Source organism: Dromaius novaehollandiae, chromosome W (genome assembly GCF_036370855.1).
Source record: "Dromaius novaehollandiae isolate bDroNov1 chromosome W, bDroNov1.hap1, whole genome shotgun sequence".
Classification (NCBI taxonomy): Eukaryota; Metazoa; Chordata; class Aves; order Casuariiformes; family Dromaiidae; genus Dromaius; species Dromaius novaehollandiae.
The window spans coordinates 71,519,233-71,533,975 of NC_088130.1; the positions used below are offsets into that span (position 1 = coordinate 71,519,233).

A 14,743-nucleotide genomic window follows, 5' to 3' on the forward strand; every position below is an offset into this window, starting at 1 on the left:
CCCCGCAGAACAGGACCGGTGTGGGGGATCCATCACCCTGGGGGGGGGGGGCAAGACCCGGGGTGGGGGGGCAGGACCGCGGCCCTCTGCCACCGGCCGCCTGGGCGCTGCGGCCGCGGGCGGGCGGGGAGCGGCGGCGCTGGCCGGTGGCGGTGCCGGCGCTGTTAAGGCCGCGGTGAAGCGCAGCCGTGTCGGCCTGCCCTGGGGGGGGGGGGGGGGAGGCGGGGGCGCTCCCGCCGCGTGGCGCAGCTGCGGCCCCGGCACCCGCGGAGGCCGCGACCTCCCGGTGCCGCCCGGCCCGGCCCGGCCCGGCCCGGCGCGGCGGCCGCGCCGCCTCCCCGCCCCCGGCGCGCTCCGGGGCGCCGCTCGCTCCGCACGGCATCGCGCGGGAGCGTCTCCCGCCGGTGCGAGCCGCCGGCGCCGCCACCCCCGCCTCTCCGCGGCCCCGGCGAGAGCCTCGCGCGCGCTCCCCGCCACCATGTTCACCACCGCGCGGCCGGGCCTCCCGGCGCGGCCGGGCCGGGCCGGCGGCACAGCCTAGCCATGCCCGCCTGACGGCCCCGGGGCGCCGCGGGCGCCGCCCGCCGCCCGCCCGCCGCAGCAGGTGTGTTTGCATGGGGGCGCGCCGCTTGCATGCCGCGGGGGTCGGCCCCGCGCCCGCCCCCGCCGCCAGGCCCCGCCGCAGCCCGCCGCCTCCCCCGGCCGCCCCGCCGCCGCCTCCCCCGGCGGCCGCGCCGGCCCCTCCTCGCCGCCCGGGCCCTGCCGGCCGCGGCCCCTTCCCGCGGGGGGCGGCGGGGCCCGCGGGGCGCGGCGGCCCGGGTGCGGGAGGGCGCTGGGGCCGGGGTGGCGGAGGGTGGCGCGGGGTGGAGGCCCGGGTGCGAGGAGGTGGCGGGTCTCGGTCTCGGTCTCGGCCCCGGCGGGGGGCAGCGGGCCCTGCCCCGCGGGCACGGTTGCCCGGGCGCGGGGCTCCGGGGTGGCCGGCGGCACGGCGCGGACAGGCCGCCCCGGTTGCCCGGCGCCCACACGCGGGGCTTGGCGCGGGGTGAGCTGCCCGAGCCGAGCGGGCGGCATGCCGTCCCGAGGCCCTGCCTGGCGAGGGGGGACGGGAAGGGTCCCGCAGCACGGCCCGGGGCTCGGGCTGCCCCGGTGGGCCGCGACCCGGCCGAGGAGCCGCCCGGGACAGGCCGCGGGGCCGAGCGGGCGCCTGGGCCAGGAGCCATTTTGCGGGGCGGGATGGGCGCGGCGGGCGGCGGGGGTGCCGCTCTGCTCCCTCGCGCGCCGGCGGGATGGCCGGGTAGCCAAAGCGGGGAGAAGGGGGTTCGGCAGGCAGCTCGGTGCTGCTCGGAGGGGGTGAAGGAACTATTTTGCAGGCATCTCGCTGCTGCGGAAATGGCTTTCTCGCGGGGAGGGAGGCGTGGGGATCATCCTTGCCGTCCCTGCTGCGCGGAGGGGAGAAGGGCGCGGGCGGGGAGCGGGGAGGGCGCGCGGCCCCACGGCGGTGGGCACGAGGGGGCCGGCGTGACGTTGCTCCGCAGCCGCCCTCGTCCCGCGGGGAGCGGGGAGCGGAGCGCGAGGCGTCCTTGCGTGGCAGCCCGCGCCGCGGCCGAGTCCGCCGCGCGGCACGGGGGATCCTGTGAGGATTTTTATTGCGGTCTCTTTGTTAGCTCCAGACACGCAGGCACACACTCCCAGCTCCCAGCTCCCAGCTCCCAGCTCCCAGCCAGGTTGTGGGAGGTAAGTGGGGGAGGAGAAGGGAGTGCGAGCGCGGCGGGACGGAGCCCGGCGCCCTGGGGCGCCGGTGGGGACAGGGACAGGGACAGGGACAGCGGCAGGGACGGGCGCCCCACGGCCCCAGCAGCGGCGAGGAGCGGCCCCGGCGGCTTTCAGGGACTTGTTGGCAACTCAGCGAGGGTTGCCATAGCTTTTTATGTAGGGTGACCAGAGCCGGCTGGAACCGGTTTGAGGCAGCTCGGCTGTGAGCACAATGCAGCCACTGAGCGGCTGCACGGGGATAGCTTCCTCCCTCCATGGCAGCCAAAAGCAGAGGAGCTTGCAGACAGATACCAGCCCAAAACAGTATGTGAATGCACACTTTAGACACACAGCACTGGTATGTGGCTAACGTAGTCCTGAAGGATTCTGTATGTAAATGTACATATTTGCAGTAACTGAGATTACTTTGGCTTTTCGTGCCTTTTTATGCTTAAGGAATGGGCAAGAGCTGAGATTTATGACCCTTATTAAAATATTTTTGCTTTGCAAGGGTGGGACACTGGCTATGCAGTCTGTTTTAAACTAAACTAAATAAAATTGATTGAATGATTTGTAATTGTAGTTATGCTTGTGACTGGGGAATGCTGCTTTGCATGCTGTTTTATTTGCAGGGTGCTGTCTTGTGGTTTTCTTCCTTAGGAGACGGTAAGGGGGGGTGCTGTGCGTTTCTGAGAGGCCAAAAGGAAACAATATTGTTGTGGAATTGTGCATAAAAGCATTGCAAAGATGCTGTAAGGCATACTCTTCTTTTTTCCTTTTTTTTTCCTTGTAGGCCTATTGATTGGGGCTGCCTTTAACCCTTTCCTATTTGCAGAGGTAATGCGTCTGTGACAGTAACTGAGCGTTGGCTAAAATATCTTTCAAAGGTCAAGGTTCACAAGGTGAGACGTGATGTTTTGGGTATGAATATAACAGTGGCATGAAGGTACATGCATGTGAGAAGTGAATCCGGCTCCCGATTGCACCCTTGGCACGTTAGCCGGGAAACAATGGTTTAAATGTTAGCAAAGAGATACTGTTAACCTCCTCCAGGTTTAATAGGATTAAAGCTACTATTTGTAAAGACTTATTGCTGTCTTGGCTAAATACAGTGTCTTTATTTAAATATCACATATCGAGTTATACGCTGTTATCACAATGTAGTCATAAAGAATAGGCCTCTGAGTGACAATCATAAATTGTGGACCACATGGCAGCGAACGGTTCTGTGCTGCATTACAGCATTGCGCGCTCAGGATTTGCTGTCTAATTGTTTAAAGGTTGATTGTTTGGCCATGTCTAAGTAACCTGATGCTTATTTCTGAATTAAGGTCTTTAATGTTAAACACGTACTTAATATAGCCTGCGTAGAAAAACATATGAAATAAATAGTGTGGAAAGTGTTTCTTAAACTGTTTTAACCCAGGGAGGACTCTGCAGCCAAGTGGAAAGATGTATTTTAGAGGTTTGATGGAGCTCCAGTGGATTATTAGTGGCATGAATTATAATATTGTGCAGTAATGAAATAAGAATAGGAAGCCGGATGGGCAGTGCATCAGCTCCTGAGGGATGACTACTTTTTTAACTCAAAGCTTCGCAGCAATGGATAATGGATAGGATTTTTTTTTTCTTCGTCTAAAAAATAAATGTGTACTCAGATTTGAGCTGGCATTTGCATCTTGTACTGAAAGCTGGAGGATTCAGAGAGAGGGAGAGGGGGAGAGAGAAGGAAGCAGTAATGAGTACAGCAAAGGGAAGAACAAAGGCTGTTAGGGCTTACACATTGGAACACTAAACATTTCGCCTTGGGGATTCTTTTGCTAGAACTGTTACTTCCTATAACAAGAAATCAGCAGCTCTAGAGTCTTATCCAGGACGATTTTAAACAATCTGACCAGTCCTGGCTCTTAGCTGGTTTGGTAATCTACAATCAAGATAAAATATGGAGGAAAAGCATTGAAAATGTTTCAGTCTAGTGTGCACTGAGGGTCTTTTCCTCTGCGGTCAGGAAAATGGGGTAGACAGCATTAAAAGCCTTGAGAGATTGTGGATATTTGGTAAGTTGTATGGTAGCTGATGATAGGTAGGGTGTCTGCATCAAAGAGTGACAAATAAAAGAGAGCCTTTTTATTTCTGTCTGCAGTAGATTACATAAGGTATTTAGAAATGAATTGTAGCTGAGTGAAAGTAGCATGCTGATGTTTAGCCTGAAAATGTGTTTGTGTAGTTTTTAATGTAGATAGAATGTATTGTTTCTCAGATTTTATAGGGCAGTAAATAGCACGCGTGGTGGAGCAAAATGTCTAACAGATCACTATGCTTATTTCTGATCATATTTTTCATAATTTGAATGCAGAGGTTCTATATTTGACTATAGGCATCTGCAGGAGAATTATGCTTGCAAACATGAATTCATGGTGCATGATAGGAATAGTATCTATTGATGCTGATGATGCATGCTCTTTTCCAAGTGTCAGCTAAAAAAATCTTATGTTACATGAGAGCACCTTTCAGAATTTTTTTTTCCTCTACCAGAATAGTAAGCTGCTTTAAAATTGTAAGTACTTGAATTGTCACAAAATTCAATATATCTGTTTGATTTGGATTTTGGAACAAGATCCGTACTATGAATTTTTTATTTTTAGCACAGCAGGTTTTGCATTTGCAGGGATTTTTTAGGCGGTAAGGTGAGAAACCTGAATAGATGCTGGAGTCTGCAGTATTCTTGGTGAGGTTTTTTTTTAGATTAATTATATTCATAAACTCTCTTTACCAGATTTTGATTTTGCACATAGGCCAGCTTTCCAACGGAAGATGCTGCTGAATGTTGGAGGGTCGGTCCTCTGTATCAGTGACCATGATCTCATCTTGCATTGAGGCTTGTCTCGGGTATTTGATCTTGAAAATAAGGGTAATGATTTATCAAGTTCCAAGTTGTTTTCGAGTGAAATAAGTAGGTTAATTTTTCTTAGAAGTATGACTGTATGATAAAATATAAATATGCATACTGATTCCTGGGAGCGAATGTGAAAAAAGTGTTGACCCTAATGTTTTAGGGCCCGTTTGTTCCTGGAGCTGCACAGCAGGCCCTGCCTGCCTCGGAGTGCTCTCACTGAGGTTTTCTGCAGCTGCTTCAGGCTGTTTTCAAGCAAGAATTGCCATTCACTTTTGAAAAAGAGTATATTAACCTGAGTAGAGGAAAGAGACAGGAAGAAAGTGTCCTTTAGAATGCGATTCAAATTTGCATTAAACTGGGAATTTCGACCTTCTCCTCATTATTGCTGTACATCCAAGTCATCCCCCTGTTACTGTCCCAGGCAATTTTACATACATGTATACATACAACAGGAGGAAAGCCATTTTTATAATCCATTCTTAACTAGCATGCAAAAAGAGTGGTTTGGGCCTTTACCTGCTTCGTGAATTCATCTTCATTTTAAGAGAAATTTAGGAAACTGCTAGGCCCAAAACTTCAGCTGGATCTCTTGGCAAATGTAGGCAGTTCTCCATTGGCCAGCTGCAGATGGAGAAGGTCTGTTAAGCTCCATATGGTGTGGAGAAGGAGATCCCCTACCTCAGCGCCAAAACAGCCCCTTTCTCTCTGCCAGCCAGAGGCTGCTGATAGTGAGCTTTGAACCAGTGGCATCTGGTGCTCTTTAAAATGGACTGGAGGTAGTTCAGCGGTGGTAGGAGAAGGGGAGATGGGCAGACTTGGAAAGATGCCCCTTCTTTCTCTTTGCCCTCTGTGCTGTTCTCCCCAAGGAACTGTGCTTGAGATGCCCATTTTGCCCTGCCCCTCCCCGACCCAAAAAATTCAAAATTTGAGAAGGAGTTAGATGACAAAATGAGCCTTCTGAGCAGCCATACGTTACAAGTGATTTTATTGCTGTGGTGGAAAATTCCTGGTGGAAATTTGCTTAAGAAAACAAACAAAAACTCTCACTAACTGTCCTTACTTAATAATACCCATTGCAAGGGAAAAAGGCCAGTCTTTTAACAGGTAAGATATGTAGGATCCATAACCAGATGCAGGATATAGTAGGAGAAAAAGAACAGTGGCAGCTACCCGCTCTCTTATAATGTTACAGGAATGGATTTTTTTTTTTTTTTTTTGAAAACTGTAGTAACTTGCTTACAGTTGTAAAACAACTTCTTTCAGAGATAAATATCTTACTTGCTGGCTTGATGCGGCTTGGTAATCCATGATTGCAGAACTCAGCTAAGCAATAAACACAAATAGCACTTTGCCATACCTCGCATTAAAGACACGTTAAAGAGAATTCTCTGCCAAGATTGTTGTATTTCTAAGGCTCAAAACTTGAATCCACGAGCAGACTGATTGGAAAAAGTTTTGCCTGTAGGAATTACAGCAAACTGGGAAAAGTAAATTTGCAGACATCAGTCTGCAACGTCATCTGCATTCTGTGTGTGGAAATAGGTATCGTTCTTGCAGCCTCTGGGGACTCCCAAATTATTTTGTTTACCGGGAAGAAGGTTACGTGCATACCCTTGCACTCCGGGTCAGCCTCTGTGCCAGATTATAGCAGTACTCCACGCACACTGTGCACATGCAATTCAGTATCTTTGAGATGTTTCCGTGACTTCATCTTCATGATGTTTCCGTGACTTCATCTTCTGCCGCTCCAAACATAAAGTCGCTACAACTGCTTTCATTGTATGTGATTTTGAACTTCCAGAATTTTTACAAAATTCACCTCAGTACTGAAAGGTTTAAAAGGCTGTAAATACATACAACCAAACTGCACTTTTGTTCAAAGCAACAGAAGACACTTGGTGATGCAGTGACTTTGGTGTTTTTATTACTCGTTTTAAATTAACGAGTGCTGAGAACGAACAAGTCTTGCAGCCAGTCAACAGGGTTCTGTAGTGTCCTACAACTAGATGACTGAAAGCAGAAAGAATGGAGGGAATGAGTTTGTTCGATCAGGTTTTATCATTTCGTAAATATTTTAGCAATTATTTAAAATTCATACCGTCTTTTGTTTATAATAACTAGCAATACTATTTTAGATTAACAGTTGAGAAAAATTGATGTTTTAGGGATTTTCCTCCCTAAGGCGTCCAGATTTGTTTATAGCATCTTAACTCTACAGCTTGTTTAGAAATACACCCAAATCAAATGTGAACTGGTATTGTAATGGAAACATTTTCTTTTCACTCTTCACATTTTAAGATTTCCTTTAGAGAAATTACTGAATATAAAGTCCTTCTGATTATTTATTTATTTATTTATTTAACAAATTGTGGCCAAAGTTTTTGAGAAACAAATACAAGAAACCCGCACTAGCTTATGCTGGTACTTCAGGTTCCCCTAGTGTATTGCTGTGCATGACTTTCATGGCCAGCTTTGAGCTTTGCTTGAGACCAGGCAGGTATCTCCAGTTGTTCATTGTTTCTGTGGTTAAAAAGAGAGGAGAATGTGGAAATTTTCTAAAGCTGTTTCATTTGGCACCCACCTGCATACAGATGACTTTAGTCTCAGAAGAAGAAAACTGTTGTGATGTACTGGTTTGTGCCGTCTACTTCTGTAGACAGGTTTTTGGTACTGTATGGTAACATCTGCATTTGTGTAAGCCAGTGGAAATAACTTATACTGAAAACCAAAACGCTTAACTGAATTTTATTTCCATCTCTGGAAATGCTAGAAACTCAACTCTACAGTGTCCCGAACAAGCTGCTCTCTTTGAGCCTGCTCTCTGCAGGGGTGTTGGACTACCTGATCTCCAGGGGCCCTTGTCAGCTTCAGCTGTTGTCTGACAAACTCGGCAGAATGGCTGTTGAAAAGTTTGGGGGGCCAGTAAAGAACAGCTCTTGATGTTATTCCAAAACTGTCAGCAGTAGGATTATTGCATTGAATGTTTTTATCATCATTTGCTGTAAAAGAAAAAAGCTAAAAAAAAGATATTTGAAAGATTGTTTAATACTTTCCTTCCTAAGTTTTTTTTTTTTTTTCCTGGGGGACAGTGAGGAGGGAAGAAAATTGATGGAATGTTCTCTTTGAAAACCAGAGACACAAATTCAGATTTCCATTGCTCATTGAAATTTGTATGTAGAGACAAATTTAATTCTCTTTTTTTGTTTTGTTTTTTCTAAGTTAAACACTGCTTACAGTGTTGAAATATCAGATTGTTTGCCATAAATTTAAACCGTAGAACACCCGAGTACCTCACAAAGATGTGTAAAAATCTAAGGATTGGCAGGACTTTATTGATACTATGGATGGTAAATAAGACCTTTATCCTAAGAAATCAAAATACTGCCCGTTATGAAAGCTGTATTGCTGGAAGTGGGAATGTTTCTGATTTTTTCAGCAGTAACAGATTGTGGTACCTTTGATAAGCCAGAAGGAGCCTGTATTTCATTTGAGTGCGATAGGCATTGCTGATTGTGGTTAAAGCGGCCTCTCGCATATCCTCCCGGCCTGCCGAGTATTTCAAACCACACTGAGTCATAATTTGAGATGTGGTTCTCATATCCTGGAGAAGTTTTGGTGGTTGAACTAGCATATTGCTTTTGCCTTTCTCGAGATACTTAGCTTTTAAAGTAAATAATGGGAAGTGTTAATCAGACATCATTACTCATATATGTTGAATAGCTAATAAACTGCTTATAAGCTGTGTTTTAGGCTAATATTTGCCTAATGTTAGGGTATATTACTGTGATTCTGATTGAGATACTTAAGTCTTCTCTACATGATGAAATTTCTTGGCATAACAATACAGAAATTAAAAAACCCTACTATGCTGGTATTACTCCTTGCGGTAATTTAGGTGTAATTACCTGTGTTTGGAAGCAGAATAATTATACCAGGGTATCAGAATTTTATTCTGGAATAGAATGTCTATCTGTGAATTTATACCAGTCTAACTATAGTATTGTTATATATAGCCATGCCAGAAATTGAAAAATGTTGTCTCAATGCTGTTGTTTTTACAGTACCAAAAGGATACTAATCTCCGTTAGAGAACATACAGAAAGAAACTATCTCTGTGCTTAAAAAATGAAGTCTACAACAGCATGTAATACAATTTGAGGTAAGAAACCTTAGGAAGGGTTTAGGGAAGATAAAGGTCTGTAGTCACAGCAATGCGAATTGCATTGGTAGGTGCAAATTAATGTGTTGATTTTTTTTTCCTGTTTCCTTAAATAATAAACAGACTTGCTACTGAGAGAAGCTTGCTTTGAGTAGTTATTTGAACAAGGACATGGAGCTACATATAGTAGTTATAGGGAAGTAGGATTTGGAGGTGAAGGTTAGGAAGTTGAACTTAATACAGCAGAAGAGAGGGGGCCAGTAAAGACAGTTAAAGTGATTGCATAGTGTCACCAGACTTGTGATTGAGGAATAAAGATCTGGATGGGCAGGAGTGTGAGTTTATAGGAGGGTAGGGGGGTCAGTTCTGTAAAGGCAAATGGTGAAATAAAAGAGGAAAAATTGAGCCTTGCAAGGCCATGCTTGGGATCAAGAAAAGGTTGTTAGAAACCTTTAGACATAGCGAATGTTAATTGGCAAGATACTGGAAAGGAAGGAGGATTATCTGTCAGTACTGGATGTGGAGAACTTGAAGCTGGTCTTGTACCTGACAGACAGAGTCAGACTTTGGCGCTACCAGTTTGGAGCTATAACCTGTCTGGGAGCTGCCAGACCGTTCTGTCCCCTTGTCTTCAGTCAGCTGTTGGGCTTCCCAAAAAGAGTCTGAGTGCTTTACAATTGCTTTGAGTCAAAAAGTGCCTTTTAATTTCAGCAGCAATTTATAAGCAGCTTGGTCTTTCTTGTGGAGAATAATGTGCCCCATCTGCAGCAGTCCTAAAGCTCAGGCTACAGGATGAATCATGCTTGAAAAGATAGGAAAAAATGTTTTCTCCTGTGGGTTTTTTCTTTCCTCTTAATAGAGTCTTTGAAAGGGTCGATTTGTTTGGGGTTTTTTTTCATGGCTAGAGTCCTTCCACCTGGAACCAGTACAGGTACGGGGCCTGAGGAGGGGGGACAAAAATGTCCTTTACTAAAACAAAACAGTCTTCATTAATTGTTCAGAAGCAGCTATTTGCTTCTAAGTCCTGATGTTTCTTCAGTTGCTACTTAATGTCAGTACATATTTGAGCCTTCCTCCCACCGAAGCAAACAGTTGATGTAAGGAGGTAGCATTTCAAAATGGTCTCTGGAATCTCTGATAATAGAGTGGAAGCTCCCAGATATACTCCGTTTGGCAGACTTTCCCCCATCTTTCTGAAGGCCAGCCTTTTAAAACTTTTGAATACATCCTTAGGCTTTCCATCTAATAGCCAGGGCAGGAAGGCCCAAAAGATTTAAACTATTAACTATTTTTCATGGGTATAGCAGAAAATTCTTGTCCCGCTTGCTTCTTCCAGCGTCACTGGAGAGTTCTCTGGGACCGGTTCCTGTTTTGACCTAATTATCCAAGTGGATGATCCACTGGAATGCATTATCAGATGAACTGGAGTAAAAAGGGCAACTGGAAAATAAGGCAGTGGAACAATAAAGCAGTATCTTCCTTTGCCTGAAACCTGGGTTGTCCTCTCCATGCTGTTTGTAGGAAGCGCTCATTTCAGGATACACGTTTCCACAGAGAGAAAAATGTAGAAAGTCATGATCACATGCTTTGAACAGAAAAACAGAGCAATCTTAATTTCTCTTCCAGAATATAATTCAGACCTTACGTTTCAGTAATGTACTGGTATGCATGTAGGGATGAACTTTATCTCCAAAGAGATGAATAGAAATCGTTAATTATATCCATAGATGTTTCAGAATCCACTATGTTGAGTTTGTGAGACTCGCTGGCAGACCTACCAGACGCCTTGCCACCCACCATCAAAGAGGAGAACCCCGAAGTGGTGTTCTTCACTTTGCTCGGTTCTCTAGCTATGTAATTCCTATTAGTTATATCCAGGAATTTTTCTTTTCTTCTGTTTTTTTTTTTTCCTCTGCTGTCATTGAGTAATTAGTAAGCAAAATAACATCTGAGTATTTAAAGAAACTATTTTTTCCCAACTTTTCTTAAGTATTTCAAGGAGCCTGAAAGATGTAAATCTTAAGAGAAAAATGATAGCTGTTTCCAGGACATTTTTCCAGTATACATTAGTAGACAGCAGGCAGAGAAAAAGGAGATGGAGCTAGTCCCCAGGAAGTAAGAGGTGTCCTGTAAAGTGAAACTGTGTCATCTGAAAATGAAATAATATTTTGGACAGGTGGATTCAATAAATCTAAGAACGGACTCTCCATATCAGCACCCCCCAAATTAGAGATGTTTAATTTAGGGTCTAATCTAGACAGTGTGCTTCTTAATACATGCTTCTAGTTAGCAATCCCCCATTCTGAGGTGAGTTTGGTTTCTTTTAGGTAGAAATAGCAGCAGTCTTTAGTTTCTTAACTAAAAATAAAAAAATCACATTTCAGAAAAAGATGTTTGTGGAATTTTTGCTGTTTGTTTCATAAATTTTGTTTGTTTGTTTGTTTATTCCGAGGAATGTATCCCTGGTTACACACGTTGCAAACTATCTCAGAATACATCTGAAGATAATCTTCCCTTGTTAAGTGCACTTAAAAGCCGTTACCAATAAAATGGGTAATTTTAATGGCAGTCCTCTGATAGCAGGTTTTTCACAGCTGTGTGTGTCTCTTTGGAAACAAGGCGCTTTGCTCGCAGCCGTTCCAACAGCGGTTCCCAAGTTGCAGCTTCTGGAAATTCCCGGTTTCCTGGTGGACCAGGAAGTCGCCTCATTTCCTTTTCCGAAGTGTTCGCAGGCTTCGTGTTGGCCCGCGGGAGGGATGGCTAGCACCGTGTCCGGCCGCCGAGGCTCCGGTTGATTTTGATCTTGGATGAAAGGTGGAGTTTTATCTTTAAGGGAAAGGGTCATGGGATGGTGTCTGGAGAAGGAAGGGAGGAGTCGTGGCAGATGTGGTGCAAACAGAGTTTATACACCGAATCTGGAAGTGATGGTCTAGGAAAGAGAAGAAGGGTTGAAAAAAAAGTCCAGCTGCAACTTCATTTGCTTGTTCGACAAGGCTGGCCACTTCTTTGTCCCCTGTTGTTGAACTGGGATTGTTTTAGAAGTCTGGAGAATGGGAGAGATTCTTCGTACGGGCAGTAATACTCCTCCCGGCTGCCCCCCGTGAGAGAAACCCTTCCATCCCCACGCTGCGCTGGGGCGCGGGCGCTGCTCCGTGCAGCCTGAAAGACAGCGGCAACTTTATGCAGTGCGCACTCTGTGGAGAAATTTAGGATCTTACCTCAAAGCTGCAGATTTCTGGATTCTTTTAAGAATTTTTTCTACTTCTGAATTAGCATTAGTTGAGTTACTAGGTAGGGGACAAATGTATCTTCTCTATTATGCAGAGTTTCGGTCCTGAACATTTAGATAAAGTACTATATAAGTGGCCTTTACTTAATTCATTGCTGTTGATAAGTGTTAAACACCAATATATGTAATTGGAGGAAGGGTTAGCCGAGGAGTCTGTTATAGCTGCTCCAGAACGTGTGTAACGGCTGTAGAAAGACTCCTGTTGGCAGATTTAAAGTCGAAGTGCAATTAGCGTATTGAATGGTGAAAAATCCTGTCAATTCCGGTTTTGTTTCTGCGGCTTTGTATGGATTTGATATGTATTGGTCTCTAGAATCTTTTCCATTTAATTTTAAAAAGAATTTCCTGTGTAACTTTTGTATTATGTATGTGATTCTTCTTACTGTTTGTAAAAATTTAAATTCCCAAGGATGTTAACTAATACCTTGTAACTCAGCAGTCTCTGCTCAGTAAGTTAAAAGTATAGTATTGAAGTTGTAATTCAAAGTGAGCTGTTACTGAAATATCCACTGTATTTTCCCTAATCTAGGTAGCAGCTTACTTTAACACTGGATTGTGCTGGTGTGTGGGTTATGTTACCAGGGGTTCTGATTATCTGTGTTGTAAATAAAACGTAGCTGGGGAAGAAAAGGGACATTTTAGACATTTATCTTTAAGATTATTTTCCTTGTGGTGCATTCAGTGTATTTTGCTATTTCACATTCTATGTATGGCGAGGTGTGCATCCACGTGGAAATGAGGGATAAAAATGAGGCTGTTAGTTCTAGATAGTCCTGCGTCCCTGGCTGTTTTGCTAGACTGTGTCTCCAAAGCCAGTGATGTTTTGATCTCTGCTGTTCACTGTAGCTCGGTATGTTTCTTGCAACCCTTTCTTCCCCTTTTTCAAACCAGCAAAATGACTTTTCTTACCTTCTAAATATTACCCTTTTAGGAGCTCGTCACTGTGCCAGGGCAGAGCTCTTACTGTAGTGTCTTTACCAGGCTGAGACGCGGGAGGACCCCGGCGGCAGGACCGTGCCTCTCCGGAGCGGTGCTGAGGACAGGTTCCCTGGGAGCGGGCCCGTCTTCGTGCGGCCGTGCTCTCCTGCGGGTTGTTCCCCGCGGGTCATTCTGGTCAAGACCAGTGTAGCCAGTGTACCGCCATGCCGCCCTGGGTGGGTCTGAACTGCAGTTGCAGATTACACTGTGATACAGAGATATCTGAGCCAGTTTTAAATGAACTAGTTTGTGTCCCAGTAACGGAGCAGTATGACCGTACGTTTAGGTAACCTGCTCTTCTGTTACATCAGTGTAGAAGGTATTTTTCCCCCATCATGCTTTATAGGCAGTTAAGAGAAGATATTCTGTAAAGAGTTTCAGTTTCTTTCTTTTTACTTTCTGTTAATACCCTTGCTGGTATAAGGCAAGTGATTATTACCGTTTTTAATCCATGAATTTATATAAAGATCTTTGCATCTCAGAAATGTTGATCTGTCTCATTTTGTCTCAGAGGGAATAGCTTAATAGCTTTGAGGGCCAGAAGGGACCTTTATGTTTAGCTGTCTGACTTTCTGCAAAACTTGAGCCAAATAATGTCACTCAATAACTTCTGTATCAAACCTGTATGTTCTGTTGGAGCTTTGTGAAAGAAATCATGACTAAATGTAAAAATGTAAATAGATAAAAATTTATGCCAGTGTAGACTTGCTTTTTGTCTTTTCCCATGTACTTTTCCTCTCCGTTCTGCTGTTCACTTTGTAAAAGCTTTTTGAACTGAGACTGTAAATGTCTTACTGCATCAAAGCTGGAACGGTAGGAGCTCAGATTCACGCAGTTGCATCTCATTCTGAAGGGAGCTAAGGGAGCAGGATGCCAGGTGAACTTTTGAAATTATTTATCTGTTAAGCAATAATCTGATGTCTGGGCCTTTTGAAAGTACACCATTCAGTGGGTAACATTCACAATCATTCAGTGATTAATCACATTCATGGGAAAATACTTCCAGCTTTACCAATAATAAGTTCAAATGCAGCATTTCAGTCAAACATGTGAAAAAGGTGGGTTTCATCATCTGGGCTTTAGTAAACCAAATGAAACAGGGCTTATCATCATGGCAGCTTCAGAAACATTTTTTTGACAGAACACTTGTCCTTTTTTCTTTCTTTATATCAAGTGGGCTTTTAGCATTTCTAAGTGATACAAAATTCCAAGTTACGTTGCCAAGGCTATAGATAACCATCTTCATCCCAGCTAGATGCTTTTTACAAGACCTGATTTTGTAAGAAAGGAGGAGAGATAGGCAGTTGTACTGTGTAATTTACCATCTCCTGAAGTAGATTTGTGAAACGGGCCACATGAATGCCTGTTTCTTTCACACTTCTGTAAGGAGAGCTTGTGCTGAATGTAGATGCAGATAGCCATGTGATAGATGCATAAAGTTAAGTGAGGTTTATCTTTTCTAATACAAACATTTTCTAAATCATTGACCATTTGAAGAAAAACACCTAACTGAACTGATGGCCAGACTGTATCACCGTGCACTGGTATTTTATGCTTTACATAAGAAATTTGTGGTAAATGAGTAGCTGCATACTGGTTTAGATTGTTTCCATGTGATTTTGATTTATCCTCATTTTAGAATTCAGTCTGTTAATTTTTTTCCTGAAAT

General features: G+C 45.1%; 1 protein-coding gene across 19 annotated transcripts in view; it reads left to right on the forward strand.

The window, feature by feature from the left end:
• Positions 1 to 222: 222 nt before the first annotated feature.
• LOC112985181 (zinc finger protein 532) overlaps positions 223 to 14,743 on the forward strand; it is a 59,635-nt gene continuing 45,114 nt past the window's right edge. For 3 of the 19 annotated variants that reach the window (XM_064500379.1, XM_026103621.2, XM_026103624.2), the window contains exons 1-3: positions 1,794 to 2,110; positions 2,546 to 2,654; positions 8,710 to 8,807. The gene's annotated coding sequence lies outside the window, so the exon portion shown is untranslated. Of the gene's footprint in view, positions 605 to 1,468; positions 1,735 to 1,792; positions 2,111 to 2,545; positions 2,655 to 4,528; positions 7,819 to 8,709; positions 8,808 to 13,116; positions 13,251 to 14,743 lie in introns of those variants that run through there. The other 16 variants (XM_026103622.2, XM_026103620.2, XM_064500386.1 and 13 more) reach the window with 13 other exon arrangements.